Consider the following 18,512-nt stretch of genomic DNA (forward strand, 5'->3'; position numbering starts at 1 on the left):
AGCAGAGGCCTGAGGAAAAGTAGATGGCACTGGGGCCCTACCTCTAGGGTAGAACTGATGTACCGTGAGTGGCAGTGAGTGAGGTTGGTGGCTGCTCCACCGGCTCCTGGCACACCCTTGTAGAGGTGGCTGGTTGCTCTTTGAGCCAGCTTGGCCTTGCCTGGCATGCACAAACCCCAGGCAACAATTGTCTTACAAATGGAGTCATATAGAGGAAAGGAGTAGCAGGCTCAGGAGCAGGGTGTGCACTGCCTTTAGGGCTCCAGTCAATTCTTCAGGGCTCAGATGGCACTGCGGGCTTCTTGTTGCAAATAAGGAGACCACAGGCCATCTTGAGGAGGAGTTTATGTTCAAGTGCAGAAAGCAGCCAGGATTTAAACCCAAGGGACTCGGCCTTCTATGACCCTGGTCAGACTTAGAATTTGGCCCTAGGTAGTAGAAGATCACTTGGAACAGCTGGGGCATGTGCATGCAAGGCAAGGCCATCCTGGCTCAAAGACCAACCAGCCATCTCTGCAAGGGTGTGCCTGGAGCAGTTGCACCAGCGTCCAACCTCACCCACTCAAGGAAGTAGGGATGGCCAGGTCCCAATAGCCGGACTGGCTGCCACCTGATGGCTGACAGAGCAGAAGCTTGAGGAAAAGTAGATGGCACTGAGGCCTTCCCTCTAGGGTAGAAGAAATGAGGTACACTGACCATCAGTGAGTGAGGTTGGTGGCTGGTCCACCGGCTCCTGGCACACCCTTGCAGCAGTTGGACCAGTCACCAACCTCACCCACTGAAGGAAGCAGGGATGGTCAGGTTCCCACAGCCTGAGGGCTTGCCACCTGATGGCTGCTGGAGCAGAGGCCTAAGGAAAAGCAGATGGTACTGAGGCCCTACCTCTAGGATAGAAGGAATGTTGTACCCTGAACGGCAGTGAGTGAGGTTGGTGTGCTGGTCCACTGGCTCCTGGCACACCCTTGCAGACTTGGCTCTTTGCTCTTTGATCCAGCTTCGCCTTGCCAGGTATGCACAAGCCTCAGTGCAACAACTGTGCTGCAAATGGAGCCAGACAGAGGAAATGAGCAGCAGGCTCAGTGGCAGGGTGTGTGCTTGCTTTAGGGCTCCAGTCCATGTCTCAGGGCTTGTATGGCACTGCGGGCTTCTTGGTTGCCTCCACAAGCCATCTTGAGGAGGATTTTATGTTTTAAAATGCAATTCAAATTAGCATAAAACATTTACAGCCTAGGGAAAGGTTTATGGCATTAGAATCCTTATTTATATGATTATTTTGTGTTTTTTTGAGATATGGTCTTTGTCTCTCATCCAGGCAGAAGTGCAGTGATTTTGTCATAATTCACCACCGCCATGAACTCTGAGTCCAATCCATCCTTTTGCCTTGGTCTCCCAACTAGTTGGAGCTGCAAACATAAGGCACCATGCCTGGCTAGTTTTTTAAATGTGGTGTTGTTGTTGTTGTTGTTGTTGTTGTTGTTGTTGTTGTTGTTGAGAGTATGGTATCACTATGTTGCTCTGGCTGGTCTCAAATTCCCGGCCTCACGTCATCTTTCTGCCACAACCTCCTAAAGTGCTGGGATTACAGGCATGAGCCACCATGCCTAGCATAGAGTATTATATTATTTTCAAAGTCTTATTCTAAGATCCATTTGTTGACTTTGGCCTAAATAACTCAATATAATACCTCTGAGACTTTTTTTTTTTTTTGACAAATTTTGGAGCATGATGATGAGAGAAGGGGGTTTGAAACTTTCTAGTAAGAGTTAACTTGGAGCCATTTAGGGAGGAACAAACACAAATTATCAGAAAAATAAAAGAAAGATCAAGTGCAGAAGTTCTGTAGCAAAGACGATAGTAAAGAATATATGATTGTGACTTATGGTGGCTTTTACTTTGTTCTTGAATTTCTGAGTAACTTAAGGGTTAACATTTAAAGAATGTATATTATAGATAACATTTTATTGCAAGTAAATGTATTTCAAAATTTGTTACTGGTTTTGTATGAGATTATTCTCAGCCTCCTTCATTATCAAGCTGTATTATTTTATTAATGTAGTTTGATGATCTTACAACACAGCTGGGAGTTGTATCTTCAAAATATGTCTATTTGACTAAATAAAATCAAGTTATTCAATGGGAGTTATCTATGAAAAAAGTACAACAGGAATGTAAAAAATTTGAGGAGGATAAAAATATGTTGGAAGAAGAAATATTAAATCTTAAGATGCATATGGAAAGAACACACAGGTGAAGACAAATTGGTGATGTACAAAATTATAAATTGGATCTAGAAGAAAGGGCAATGCAGGCAATAGAAAAATGAGTAGAAATTCCTTTACAGGTTAGTTTGTAAAATCAGGTAAGTTTATTTATTATGTGCTTCCATTTATTTCACTGCAAATTATATTTTGGAGAGATATATATATTTCGTCTGCCTCTCTTATAGCAATTTGCCTTGTAGAATTCTAGCAAAAAGGTGGCATCTATTTTTACTTTCAAATATTTAAATTTCCATCATTATAACAAAATTTATTTTTCAGAGTAATGATTCTCACTGTGGAGTCATTTGATTAATAAGGCCCATTGGCATAAGATTACATCCTCTGACTACAAAAATCCTGGAAGAAAATCTAGGAAATATACTTCCGGACATTGCACTTCGCAATGAATTTGTGGGTAAGTACTCAAAAGCAATTGCCAGAAAAATGAAAACTGACAAGTGTGATTTAATTAAACTAAAGAGCTTCTTCTGCACAGCATGAGAAACTATCAAGGTATTGAACAGACAGCCTACAGAATGGAAGAAAATATCTACACACTATGCACCTGTAATCCCAGGTAATCGGGAGGCTGAGGCAGGCAAATCATTGGAACCTGGGAGGCGGAGGTTGTAGTGAGCTGAGATCACGCCATTGCACTCCAGGTCGAGACTGCGTCTCAAAAATAAACAAATAAATAAAAACTAGAAGTTCTATGAAAACATTAATGCACATATAATCTTTTAAAAATATTCATTGTTTCTCTAGAGATTTCAATACCTATTCTAGCTTATTACAGTAACCTATAGTTTGTATTATATTAACTATTGTATAAAAACCTTAAATTGTATATTTCTGTTTCCTCCTTCCTTTACACTATTTATGTCATGCATTATAGTCTCACATATTATGAATTCCATGATGTGAAGTTACTCTTTTTTTAAAAAAAAAATTTAGACAATCCATGATCTTTAGAGCAATGTAAAATAATTGGGCTACATATCTTTATATCTTCCCTGGCACTCTTTATTTCTTTGTGTAGTTTCAGCATTCATCTGCTTCCATATTCCTTTTGCCTCAAGAAATCGTTTTGACATTTATTTTAATGCAGACCTGTTATCAAGAGACTCTTCCAGTGTTAATCTGAAAATGTCTTCATTTAATTGTTTAGTTATATAGTTAATGGATATAAGATTGGTGACTGACTTTTTTTCAGTTATTTAAAAATTTTGTATCATTGGTTTGTGACTTGTAGAGTTGCGGACAAGCAGTTCACTGTAATGTTTGTTTCTGTTTATCTCTGTACACAATGTTCCTATTTTTCTGTGACTGAATTCAAGATTTATGCTAATTGTTGGTTTTCATCAGTTAGACTAGTGTGATTATTCTAGCGTTCTTTAAATTTTTTATTAATCTTTCTTGGAGCTTTTTGAGGTGACTTGGGGTCCTCAGTCATCTTTTTCAAATTTTTCTTCTCTCACACTCTGTTTTTAATCTCCTTCTGGAATTCCAATTAATTGTATTTTAGTTAATTTCATATTACCAAAGAATTCTTGGACTCCCTGGAGTATTTTATTTGCTTGGTTCATTGGTTTATTTTGTTTATCTCTTTCCTCCCTTTGTGCTGCCATTCAAATAATTTGTGTTGACCTAATATGAAATTTACTGCTTCTTTCTTAAATCTGATGACCAGGCTGCTAATCAGCTTGCGGATGTACTTCTTCATCTCTGTTCTCAAGCTTTCACTTATTTCTAGCTTTTGCCTTTTACTGTTCCCATCTCTGCTGAAATTCCTCATTTTTCCATGCATGTCTTTTTTTTTAACTAGATCCTTTAACATTTTGATCATTATTATTTTAAATTACTTGCATTTAGTTCCAACATCTGAATTATCTCTGAATTTGATTCTGTTGACTTTTTATCTTTTGAAAATATTATAACAACTCATAACTCAAATTTCTAACTTGCTTTTATGTGTCTCCCAATTTCTAAAAGATGCAAATCATCAGATGTACAAAAACAGTAGCTCATGAGATAATTACTTATGTCAAGATTGTTTTAGGTTTCTGTTTCATTTTGGTTTGTGTCATGCTATTAGTGTGGGCAGGAACAAAGGTTGGTTTTTGCTGTGGTGTCTGAAACATTCAGTGAACCATGTAACTTAAATTTCTGCAGCAGTAGGCTGCCATAACATGTGCCTTGTGTGGGGCCTTAGGCTCTGCAGGGCATATGCCAATGCTCTTGTTCCACAGTTACCTTCCGGTAGTCCTTACCACCTATGTCACAGAGAGGGTCTCTCTCCACTTTCTTGTTCCTCTCTAACTGTAGAACATCATTTCTTGTGTGTGTGTGACTAGGCAGAAAATTCAGGTTGGGGGCAGAGGGATGATTCATGTTATTTTTGAGCCATTTTCATCATTGGACTCTCAGAAAAGGGATATTTTTAGCACTTTGCGACTCTTGTTCCAGTAGGAGTCAAACTATCACTTATCTGTGTTGGTTACTAAGGAAGAAATAATACCTTGCCTCCTCCCACCTCAGTGGAAGAAAACCTTTGATTTATATCATTGAAAGTTTTCAAACCCACAATAAGGGCAAACTCTTTTCTTTCTCCTTCCATAGGAACAATGCATCTTTGTCTGTGGTCGCTGGATGGAGATTTTCCAACCCTTTACCACAGTAGCACGACTCTGCATTAGTGCAAAATCCTGGACCCCGAAACAATCCTTGTTCCTCTCCTGATGGAGAAGTATTTTTCCTCCATCCATCCCCCAGAAGCAGTGATCCTTTGCCTGGTCTCAGGTGGGGTGGAGTAGGGTGTGAGAGGTTTCTTAACCTTCTCTGAAAGCTGATGTGTTTTGTTTCTTCTTATCTCCCAGAAACAGTAGACTTTTGCATGGCTTGGTGGACCCAGATGCTTTTTTGCCACAGCAAATTAAGGGTTTTGATTCTTAGGAGAGAAGCAAATGTTCATGTAGTCAATTTTTTTCTTGTTTATTTTTTGCTTTGTTTTCTTATTTCAGTCATGATGAGTTGAATATGATCATGATTTTCCAGTTAAGCTGCTTGCAACTCTAAAATTTTATTAGTCCCCCTTTGGCCTTTCAGCACTAAATCAAATGCAGATAATCATCACTTGTGTGAATAAAGTGTTTTTATTGAGAACAGAATTGTTCATATACACACGAATGTGGATATTATCTACTTAGCACAAAATGTCATTGTTTCAAAATGTAAAATCTGCTTTTGGCTGAACAAAGAATGGTTCTTGAAACTATTTTCCCTTTGTGATCAATTAAAAAAACCCAGTGCTTTCTATCTCATGGGTAGATTATTAAAATAATTACATACCTGATCTTCATTTTATGTTCTCTCTCTTCAAGATATTTCCTTCAAAACTACTTTGACTGATTAGTCTCTTTTGGATTACGTTAGACTCTGTATTTTCTTCACAAGCTCATCAGGGTGAATCCTGCCTTTACATTTGTTATAAAAATTCTCTTTTTTTTTTTTCAAATCATATTTGAGCTGAAAGCTCTCCACAAAATGTCTCCTATGCCACAAAGCCTTATTTTACTGATCTCTCCTGTCCTCCTTGCTCAAGCTCATTTAGGAATTGTTTTAATGAAAATATTCAAGCAGTACTTTTTTAAAAAAAGTATGAACATATAGTATTTTCAATTTGAACACGAAATACTGCTCTACTTGAAAACAAGTTTTAGAAACAATTAAATATTTCTAGAAAGAGAATCAACAGTGTCATAAATATCATAATCCAATTTTCCTGTTTGTACTAAAACATTAGCAAATATTTACTGAGAAATTGCTATCTGCCTGAAAGTATAATGCTTTTGATACATGTTACATCATAAAAACTAGGTACTATTATTAGTAGTATTTTAAGAGTAAAAATATCGAGTCTTACAGATGTTAAGCAATGTGCACAAATAGCATAGGGAAAGTTGGAGTTCTGAAATTCTGACTACGCTGTATGTATGATAGGAGAATCAATTCTTGTCAAATGTAACTGTTAAGTCATTGTGGGGATTCGGAGGTCTCTGATTGCTAGGGTCAGTACACTTAAATCATGTCACAACTTAGTTAAATCTATTTCATTAAAGCAAAATTCCATGTATAATTTCACAAAGATTATTGGCACCAAGAACATTATTTTTTGTTCCTTCTTTCCTTTCTTTCTCCTTCCTTCCTTCCTTCCTTCCTTCCTTCCTTCCTTCCTTCCTTCCTTCCTTCCTTCCTTCCTTTCTTCCCTCCTTCCTTTCTGCTTTCTTGCTTTCTTTCTCTTGTTCTTTTGTTCTCTTTCTCTTTCTTTCTTTGAGACAGGGTCTCAGTCTGTTGCCCAAGCTGGAGTGCAGTGGCACAATCATGGTGCACTGCAGCCCCAGCTTCCCCAGGCTTACGTGATCCTCCCACCTCATCCTCCTGAGTATCTGGGACTACAGGCAAGCCACCACACCTGGCTTTTTTTTTTTTTTCAAGATTGGGTTTCACCATACTGCCGACCTGGTCTGCAACTCCTCAGCTCGAACAATCCACCTGCTTTTGCCTCCCAAAGTATTGGGATTCCAGATGTAAGCCACATGCCTGGCAAATCATATTATTATTCAATAAGTTCAATTTAACTATTAGATTTTGGACAATGAGAGATAGAATTTTCTGTATCATAATTCATCTTGTGTTCTTATTTGAAGTAATATATAAGGATTTCAATTCCACTCAAATATATTTATTAGCAAATTAAATTTCTTTTTCAGGATTCCAAACTTTTGTTCAAGACATAAATGCTAAATGATGTCACTAATTTTAATTAGATTAACAAAAAGGTATTCTAGTGTTTAATAACAGTGACAGAATGGGCTATTGATTTTATTTTCTTTCCCTTTGTCTCTTTCCCCTTTTTAAAATATTTTACTTTTTAGGCTCTTTGGAATCCTGTAGATAGAGTTTTGAGAATTAAACAAAACAGTTCACAGAAACTGCCAACCCTAGGATGAAATATATTGTTACTGTGCCTTGGGATTAAAATAAGGAACTACAGTTTACGGAACTTTTATACTGATACAGAGACACTAAAAAGGGAAAGGGTTTGGATGAGAAGTTCTGCTATGCAATCAAGAATCTCAGCCACTCATTTCTGTAGGAGCTGCAGGAGCTCCCTGTAAAGAGAGGTTAGGGAGAGTGTAGCTTCAGAGTTTCTCCATTTTTCCCAGAGGTTCCCCAAAAAGGTTATGACACTTTATAAGAATGCTTCACTTGTGAAAAACAAATATCAAAGTCTTCTTGTAAATTATATTTAAGGACAAATCTTCATTCCATGTTTAATTTATTTAGCTTACTCTGTAGCTAATATTTCATGCTGAAAACATTTTAAATGCTGTAAATGTAGACAATATAATTTATGGATCATTAATGCTTCTTTAGTAGTTCAGAGAAAACTTCAAAAGAAATGGCCCCAGAATAAGCTTCTTGATTTGTAAAATTCCATGTCATTGACTTGGTTTGTATAGCATCTCAAAATATAATATAGACATCTCAGATAATATATTTGACATATCAAATTCCTCTTAGAAAAGAATAGTACTTAACTAGATAGGAATAACAGGTCGCCATTATTTGAATTGTCTCCTATTAATTTTTGTTTTGTTTTGTTACTCATGTTTTATTTATGGGGGATAAATATAACTTCTGCTGTTTTCAGAATTATTGTATGCAGTTAGTATGAGAATGCAATTTAAGTTTCCTTGATGCATTTTCACACTTCTATTACTAGAAATAAGAATACAGTAATATTGGCAAAGAAAAGTGACCATTCAATAAAATTTTTCCAGTAAATCTGATTTAAAATAAACATTGCCTATGGCTTTCTTACATCAATATTGTTATGTCCTAGACTACTTTATCTGAAATTAAGGCTTTGAAATTCTGATTATGTGCAAATGTGTAAAATATCATCACCTAAAGCTATATAACATGTTCTATTTCTATACTCTGATTGCAGGTTTATAATTCTGGAAAGATATACAGAACATATGATTTACCTTTTTAATCACTTTTAGTGCACAGTTTTGTGGCATTAAGTATATTTGCACTGTTGTGCAACAGTCACCACCATAGACCTCCAAAACTTGTCTTCTTCTCCAACTAAAACTCAGTACTCATTGAACACCAACTTCCCATTCCTCTCCCTCCCCCTCCCCATAGCAATCACCATTCTACTTTCTGTCTCTACAAATTTCACTAAGTAACTCACAGACATGCCATGATATAGAATGTTTGAATTTCTCGAACTGGCTTATTTCACTTGGCATATCTTCAAGTTTCATCTATTTTATAGCATGTTCAGAATATATTTTAAGGCTGAATATTATGTTGTTGCCGTATATACCACATTTTTTTTAACTACTCATCCATCAATATTCACATGGGCTGCTCCCTCCCTTTGATTATTGTGAATAATATTGCTCATGGACACGCTGCACAAACATCTGTTTGGTCCCTGTGCTCATTTATTTTGGATATGGATTTGCATTTTAATACGAAGGAGAAATTACACAGCTTTTTAAAAGTGTCCAAATGAAAAGGAGCACAACATCAGTAAAATATTAGAAAGTAGATTAGGGAAAAAGTAGGGAGAGAATTGAACCAAAATTTAATAAGCAGTGTAAGAGAGTTTCAAGAGGAGGGAAAAAATTGACAATATAAACATAGAATTAAATAGCGAAAGGTCGATATTTAGAAAATTGTCACATGTACCCATATGTCGCCTGTGAGCTGATATTTACATTATTGTTTTATTCCAGGTTTCCAAAAGTAAGTGCAATGTGAGAGTTTCATGATGCTAAATAACTGAAACATGATACATATTTTGATGTGTTGTCCTTGAGAGCAGGCTGGTGGTAATTAGTGCAATTTTAAATTATGATATGATAGTGGAGTCAATCTGCCAAACTGAAAAAAAATGTATATTGCAATATGTATATGTTTCTCAAAACCCAGTTGTATCATACAATTAAATTATGATTTAAAGCTACCTGACAATTACTGGAGGAAAAAATAAAACATTTACATTAATATTACCATAATTTTGATATTATTGCAAATATCAAAGCGTGTAGTACTTAGGGATAAACCTGCAAAGAAGAGAAACATTTGAAAACTACGAAACTGCAAAATATTGTTAAAATAAATAAGAGACCTCAATCAATGGAATGTATGAGTCATAAATCTCAATACTGTTAAAATGTCTACTCCTTCCACATTGATCTATAAGAATTCCAATCAAATCACAGCTGTATTCCTTATTTTAGAAATTGGGAAACTAAAATTCTGAAATGTATGTCAGTGGGTAGAGGACCTATAAAGGCAAATTACTTTGAAAGGAAACAATTACTTTGAAACCAGGTGCTGTTGGAGAATTAACAGCACCTGATTTTAAGACTTATCAAGTTACAGTACTTAAGACGATGTAGTGCAACTATAGATATACACATGTATATCAGCTTTCAGCTAATTTTTAATAAAGTTCTTAGAGCATTCATGGACATAACATTTTCAACAAATGCTTCTGAAACAATTAGATATCCCAGTGTGTATCTGTGTGTGTGTGTGTGTGTGTGTGTGTGTGTGTAGCTCAGTATTTCACACCTGAGAGGTATGAACGTGTATTACCAAGGGGAACTGGGAAGCTTTGAGAGTATTGGATATGCTCACTGAACCCTTCATGGTGATTGTTTAATGGGCACATGTATATATCAAATTCATCTCATTACACTTTAAATATTGGTAGTGTGTTTTATGTTCATTAGACATGAATAAAGCTGTAAATGTTATCAAAATATTCACTTACTATGCTTTTATTCATTTTACTCTCTCTCTCCACAGACCTTCAGATAGAAAATGTAGTTGAAAGATACTTCATAAAGGAAGAAAAGAAGTATGAATACAGGTGAGAGATAGTACTCAGATTTTTTTTTTTCAGTGCAATCCTGGTCTTTTGTGACTAGCAATATTTTTATGTGCAGAAGTAGTAGAAAAGATAAATGTTTTGTACAGTAGAGAAACGCATCATTTCTATGCCATGGAAGAGATAACTCACAAAGATGACAGGTTCTGACTATGTTGGATACTATCCAGTATTGTAACTAACCAATGATCTGACCTTAACATTGGCTGTAAAGCTACTTTAATGTTCCTTGCAATGATGTGAACCTATTACTGGAACCCTCATTGCTTACTGAGTTGAATAACACTGTTGATACGTGTTTATCTTATATTTGCACTAGAGTCATAATTTTACTTCTTAGAAAATTAAAATTAAACAACACTTGAAATTATATATTTTTAATGTTTCAACTGTGATATCACTCCACATGCATCTTTAAATTCTTATTTGATAAAGGATAGCAACTACAGAAAGAATTCTTGTGATAATAGAGAACACAGAACTGCTGAAAGGTGTTGAAGCTGAGCTGGAGAGTCACCAAAGCTGGCGCAGAAGCTGGCAAGGTCGGAGAGTTTCCTGCCTGGGCACAGCTTGAGCTCGCCCCTGCGCTGCCGCCAGTGGTGGACACTGCAGACCTAGCTGGGACCTGAGGCCTCCGCCCCAGTCTCCTGCACGCCAGGAGCTGTGCTGAGGTCGCAGATAGGCGACCCTGGAGGGGCGCCCTTGAGGGAAGGCGGCCCATGTTCTGGACAGCAGCAGGACACCAGGGTCCAGGGACCCACCTCCGGCTGCGGGAACCCCAAGCCTTGCCTGGCGCCCCTCCCTTGCTCCGCCTGGCCTCCAGAGGCCGGTGTGTGTCCTGGTCATGAGGATGCACAGCAGGTGACCGGGAGTCCCCCTCCGCCATGGCCTAGGCTCTGCCAGCCATCACGCCTGGTTCGCGGACCGCAGCCTGGCTCCCTCTGCTCCCGCCAGGCCGGGACCTGTCCTCCTCCTGGGCGACCAGTAGCAAGGGAGATGCCCACTGCCCGGTGCGCTGCACAGCCCCTGGCCGCCCATCACCTCTCGCCCCTCCGTCCCAGGCCAGGACCTTCCTGTAGCACAGAACCCACCTTCCTTCCCGCGGCAGAGCTGCTCCGCTTCCGCCACCCACAGGGAAAAACGCGGATCTCCAACCAAACAGAAATCCGCGTGTGACTCCTCTGGTTGGATACTGCCAGTACCCACATTTACTTCCAGGAGTTTTCTTGGCAGAAGGTGTCCGATGTTTGATGTTTCACCAGTGATGAGGCTGAAAAGTGACAGCAATAGAGAAACACATCAGGCTTTCCGCAACAAAGATGACCTTCCCTTCTTCAAAACTCAGCAAACTCCAAGGCCCACAAAGGACTCAGGACAAGATGACTGAGCTGGAGTACTCGGCCCAGGAAATGCAGGCCCAGGGCGGGTCACCTCCTTAGGGCAGGCCCAGGCTTGTCCTGGCTGCCCGGGTGCTTTTCTCCTCACTCCCACCCAATGCAGGGGACCCCACCAATTCGGCTGTGGGGGCTCCCTGCACCTCCCTCCACAGGAACCACCTCCTGCCCACCAAGCTGGGGCCTTCTGGGGCGTCCTGGGCTGAGAGGGCAAGGTGCCAGCTCTGCATGCTGGGGAAGGAACACCGCTACACTGTCACACTGGCACACCGCCACACAAAGACACCACCACACGGGCACACCGCCACATGGCCACATGGACAGACACACAGACACATGGAGATATCACCATACGGACACACGGACACACCACCACACTGTCACATGTACAGACACACGGAGACATTACGGCACGGACACACTGCCACACTGTCACATGGACGGACAGACAGACATACGGAGAAGTCACCACATGGGCACAGCACCACACTGTCACACGGACACAGACACACGAAGACATCACCATAAGGACACACGACCACACTACCACAGGGACACACAGACACACAGAGACATCACCACACTGTCACAGGGACACACCATCACTCTCACACAAACAGACACACTGCCACATGGACACTGCCACACACACAGACACACTGCCACATGGACACTGCCACACACACACAGACACACTGCCACACTGTGACATGGACACATCTCCGCACTGTCATACACCACCACACAGACACTGCCACGTGGACACAAGGACACACAGACACATTATCACATGGATACACAAACACACTGTCACACGGAGACATCACCACACAGATATATGAACACACCACGACATGGACACAGCACCACACAGACACTCTGCCACACGGACACACCACCACACAGAAATGCGGACACACTGCACACAGACACACCACCACACTGCCACACGGACACACCACCACATCGTTGCCACACTTTCATGTGTCACCTGGCTGTGTGGGCCCCACCACTCTGGGCTCTAACAGAGAAATTACTTAGGCAGATAGTGAAGGCAAAAGAATTTCCATCTCCTGTGTCATTGCTTTGGCAGTGGAAACACACATGGCCTCTAAAGTGTGGGTCCCAAGGTCATGAGGGCCTGTGAGGTGGAGGGCAAGGTCTCTCTTTCCAGTCTGGAATGGAGGCAGGAAGGAGGGGGTGGGGAGCCTCATGTCTGCATGTCCTCCTGGCAGCAGGCCCCTGAGGACTTTTATCCTCCTGAGTTGCGGGGGTCCCTCAAAGGTGTCTAAAGCCCGGAGTGGGGCAGGGAGACCCTTATAGGTCTTAGGAGCTCTGGCCAATTAGTGGTCAGTAAAATGCAGAGGTGAACACCATAGAACCACAGGTCCAGGAGAATTTTTGCAAAAGCTCTGAGGGTGCTCTTTTTTGTTCTCCCACTGCAAAATTCTTTTAAAAAGGAAAAAATCCAGCAACGTCCAGGGAAAGTCAATACTGAGTGTCAGCGTGGGATGCTGCGGCTGATGTGATCCCGGTGTCCTGGCCGAAAGTGGCCTCAGAGACCGCATCTCCGTGCACCATGGCAGCAAACGCCATCGGTTTGTGGGCAGATGGCGTCCCTGCAGTCATACTCGCTCCTGAGCGTGCAAGAACAGACAAGAACGGGGACCTCTGGGTGTTCCTTGTGTCCGCCAGCTTGATGCCCTTACCCCTCCTTGAAGTCCCAGATTTGCAGAAGCACCTGGTTCCTAATGGAGACCGTGGGCCTCTTGGTCCCGGCTTACCAGGCAGCAGCGCCAGCCGTTCTCAACCCCGCCGCCTTCCATCAGGCCAAAGACTTTCTGAAACTGCCCTTCTTGGGGCCTGGAGGCAGCATCCTGGGCCTCCCTTGGGCCTGCGGCGCTGGCAGCAGCTCCACGTTGAGGTCGCCTTCAGCCGGCAGCGGCGCTGGAGGTCCGTGAGCCCAGCGTGGGGAGTCCAATCCGCAGGTGCCGGTCCCGGGTGCCCGCGGCAGTCTCAAAACACCTGGAGGTGACATCCAGGAGCACCACCGCGCCACCAGCAGGGAGACTCGGCGAGGCGAGCCCCTTAAGGCGGCCGGGGAAGAAGCAGAAAGCCAGGAAGGCTCCCCAGAGCTGATGTGATCTCAGGCCGCGCGCCCTGACCGAGTTCCTGGTCTCCGGGAGGTCTTGCCAAAGACGGCCTGGGCTTTCTGGGCGACGTCCAGCATGAGCTGGAGCTTCTGGAAGGCGGTCAAATGGCCCTTTGGAGATTCCACGACTTCGGATCCCTACTGCAGGATGCTCCACTGTGTCCGCCAGCCTCTGTTGTTTTGTTGCGGAGTAGCCTCGGAATGACTAGAAATAAGAACACTGGGGTGACCCAGTCGTGCCCCAGGCATTTCTGTACATGGTCACGGCAAAGGCAGGCTCGCAGACAGTGTCCAGTCGGCTTGGTGAGAGCTCTTTATGGTTTAGTGAGAGACTTGGTCCCGCTTGTGTCCTCTCATGTTTTCAGTTAACCTGAGGTCCCCCAGGGGCTCCTCTATCTCCACCCTATTCTCCTCGGGCTGAAGCACAAAGTCCCCCATTTTCTCCTCAAAGGGCTCACAGAGCCACTTCTGCAGGCAGGAGGACAGCGCCTGGGCTCAGTGGCTGACCTGGGAAGCCACATCTGAAGGAACTGCTGGGTGACTACGGCCATAAGTCAATCAAAGTAGACTTTCCCTGGCTTGCTGTGCTATATCGATTTTGTTTTCGTGTTTTAAAAGAGGAAGAAGGGAGGTCCTAGGAAATGTGCCCGATGCAGATGCTGAGAAGAGTGATGACATGAAAAAGATTATCCGGAAGGAAAACAAGAGCTATTTTCTAAACATCTGAAATCTGTGTAGGCTTTTGGAAAAGTGAAACTAGAATCAAAGCACAATGATATAATTCTGGCAATTTCCACTGACACAGAACTCAGTCAATCTGAATTCATCTAAGGGTTATAAGGAAAATGGTGCTCCAAGAGGCACATATAAGATCACTCAGCTGCTGTGAAATAGGCTTACAGGCAACATGGAGTGTCAATTATCCACTATGTAAAGTCAGTGATACAGACTGGACTACGATCTCTATGGCTCATAAAGTCTTCTTTAAAGGACTAACAGATGATTTATCTCATATGCAGACAATGATTCTCAGCAGTTAACAGTGCAACTTGATAATATCAATTGCTTGAGAAAATCAGATAATTGCTTGAGAAAATTAGGACATTGCTTGAGGAAATTCGGTAATTAAATAAATTACTTTTTTAAAGAATAGTTTAATAGCTTGGCAAGTAGACTTTAAAATAGGTTGGTAATATTTTACAGGCTACTTTTTAAAAAGTAGCAATATAACATGATTAACTATGAAAATAATGTTGGAAACAATTCAATTTTCTATCACAGGTAATTTCACAAATATAGAAATACCATCTCAATAATTAGAAGAAGTAGCAGCAATTTCTGCCATTTTCATGCAAGTTTCTCCTAGTCCATTTATTTGGTTTTAAATAGTATTTTTAAAATTTGTTTTCAGACAGGGCTAATCATAAATAATAGAATATATTTTACAACAGTTGAAGGTAACAAAAGGCAGGTGCCATTTAAAAAATTGTAGTTGATTGTTTAAAAATATTGTGGGTACATAGTATGTGTATGTATCTGTGAGGTCCATGAGATGTTTGGATATGGCCTGCAATGTGAAATAAGCACATCATGGGGAATGGGGTATCCCTCCCCTCAAGCATTTATCCTTCAAGTTATAAAATATTCAATTACAGTCTTAGTTATTTCAAAATGTACAATTAAATTTTTATTGAATAGAGTCAACCTATTGCGCTATCTTAATAGGTCTTATTAACTCTCTATTTTTATACCCATTGACCATCTCCCCCTTCCTACCAACAGCCCCAACTACCCTTCCAAGCCTCTGATAACCATCCTTATACTCTCTATGTTCATGAGTCTGTTTTGATTTTAGATTCCACAAATAAGTGAGAACATGTGACATTTGTCTTTCTGTGCCTGGCTTATTTCACTTAACATAATGATCTATAATGTTCCATCAATGGTACTGAGAATGACTGGAACTTAATCTTTGTTATGACTGAATAGTCCTCCATTGTATATATGTACTACATTTTCTTTATCCATTCCTCTGTTGATGGGCACTAAGGTTTCTTCCAAATTTTAGCTTTGTAATCAGTGCTGCAACAAATATGGGAGTGCAGATATGTATTTGACATACTGATTACCTTTAGTTTTGGTATTCACCCAACAGTGGGATTGCTAGATCATATGGTAGCTCAACTTTTAGTTTATTGAGAAACCTCCAAACTGTTCACCTCAGTGGTTTTACAAATTTACATTCCCAGCAACAGTGGACAAGGGCTCCCTTTTCTCTGCATCCTTGTTAGCATTTGTTATTTCCTGTCTTTTGCATACAAGTCATTTAAACTGTGGTGAGATGATATCTCATTGTAGTTTTGATTTGCATTTCTCTGATGATCAGTGATATGGAGCACCGTTTCTTATACTTGTTTGCCATTTGTAGGTCTTCTTTTGAGAAATATCTGTTCAAATCTTTTGCGCCTTTTTAAAAATCAGATTAGATTGTTTCTTAAGGAGTTGTTGGAGCTTTTCATATATTCTGATTGTTAATCCCTTGTCAGAAGAGTAGTTTGCAAATATTTTCTCCCATTCTGTGGATTGTCTCTTAATTTTGTTGATTGTATCATTTTCTGTGCAGAAGCTTTTTAACTTAGTGTGATCCATTTGTCCATTTTTGTTTTGATTTCCTGTGCTTGTGGGTATTGCTCAAGATATTTTTGCCCAGACCAATGTCCTGGAGATTTTCCTCAAACTTTTTTTGTACTTGTTTTATTGTTGGAGTTTTAATCAACTTTGATTTTACTTTCATATATTATGAGAGATACTAGTCTGTTTTCATTCCTCTGCATATGGATATCCAGTTTTTTCAACACCATTTACCAACAGTGTATGTTCTTGGCACCTTTGTCAAAAAATGAGTTCACTGTAGCTATGTAGATTTGTTACTGGATTCTCTATTCTGTTCCATTGGTCTATGGGTCTGTTTTTATGTCAGTACCATATTCTTTTGGTTACTATAATTCTGTAGTTTAATATGAAGTCAGATAATATAATTCCTCCAGCTTTATTGATTTATTTATTTATTTATGCTTAGGATAGTGTTATTTCTTATACTGAAAGCATTCTATGTTATTTATTGTTAGTCTACTTTTATAGTTTTACAATGCTATCCTCTTTTACAAAGCTATGATCAACTCAAGGTGTCCAGATCAGGGTTAATTGTAGCTATTTGCAAAAGTAGCAATATTCTGGCTGGGCATGGTGGCTTATACCTGTAATCCCAGCTCTTTGGGAGGCCAAGGTGGGCAGATCACATGAGTTCATGGGTTCAAGACTGGCCTAGCCAATGTGGTGAAACACTGTCTTTAATAAAAACACAAAAATTAGTTGAGGATGATGGCAGATGCCTGTAATCCCAGCTGCTCAGGAGGCTGAGGCAGGAAAATTGCTTGAACCCGGGAGATGGAGATTGCAGTGAGCCCAGAATGTGCCATTGCATTCCAGCCTGGGTAACCAAGCAAGACTTCATCAAAAAACAAACAAACAAAGGAGCCATATTCTGTGTAATTGTTGACAGCTTAATTCACTATTATGTGGACCAGAAAGCAGAGGATTCTGAATGCATGAACATATCTTTAACATTTCAATACATTACTCATAGTTACCAATGAACTAAAGAGAAACCAAGAAATTATGGTAATAGTTATATTGACTTGGAGAAATGTAGACATAAAAGAACAGTAAGATGAGAAATGTGTGCACACAGTCTGTAAAGGCATGCAAGAATAAAAATAGGGGAGAAAACACGAGAGTTTTCAACAGATTTCTGGTCATGTAAGTCAATTTGTATCAGTTAATTTTTAAAAGGTTTATTTACATGCAATAAACTGCACATACTTCAATTGTACATTTTGATTATTCTTGGTATTTGTAGCTCTATAAAACCAACAACATATTCAAATAAAAAGCATATCCATTACCTTTATTTGTGTTTTTCTACTCACTTTCTTGTGTTTCTCTACTCACTTTCTCCTGCCTATCCCCATCCCATCCACAGGCAACCACTGATCCACCTGCAGTCCCTGTGAGTTTTTATTTCCAAATACATGAAATCATAGGGTGGGTATACTTTTTCATCACTCAGCAGCACTATTTTGGAGATTTATTCATGTTGCTACATCTATCAATTGTTCTGTTCTTACTAGGGAGTATTATTTCATTATATACATACACTATAGTAAGTTTATCAGTCACAAATTCACCTGTCCATGGACATTTGGACTGTTTTCAGGTTTTGACTGTTGCAAGTAAAGCTGTTATGAAGATTCATGTAAAATCCATTGAGTGGGCATATGCTTTAGGTTTTCATCTCCACTGGAAGTGGAATAGATAGATATATGGCTATCATGTCTGTAACACGAAAACACAAAGTCTGACAAAACCCATTTCTAAAGTGGAAACTCCACCAGAGAAACTTGACTCCAGCCTGGCTTTTGAGACTATGTCCTATGTCTGGTGCAATGACTGGTCCTGGGGTAGCCACATGACCCAAGGAGGACCATGTTTAAACTTCTGAGTTTTCACCAAGATTAATATGCATTTGTTGAAAGAGAAGCCCCTTTGCCTCCTCCCCCAGCTGCAAATTCTTTCAGGGATCACATCATGCTGGAGCATGTGGTTACAGTGTTTCCTAAACTTTGTGGGGAAAAATTGTTCAAACAGGTAAAAATGGAACAAATACA

This window comes from Chlorocebus sabaeus, chromosome 2 (genome assembly GCF_047675955.1).
Source record: "Chlorocebus sabaeus isolate Y175 chromosome 2, mChlSab1.0.hap1, whole genome shotgun sequence".
NCBI classification, from domain to species: domain Eukaryota; kingdom Metazoa; phylum Chordata; class Mammalia; order Primates; family Cercopithecidae; genus Chlorocebus; species Chlorocebus sabaeus.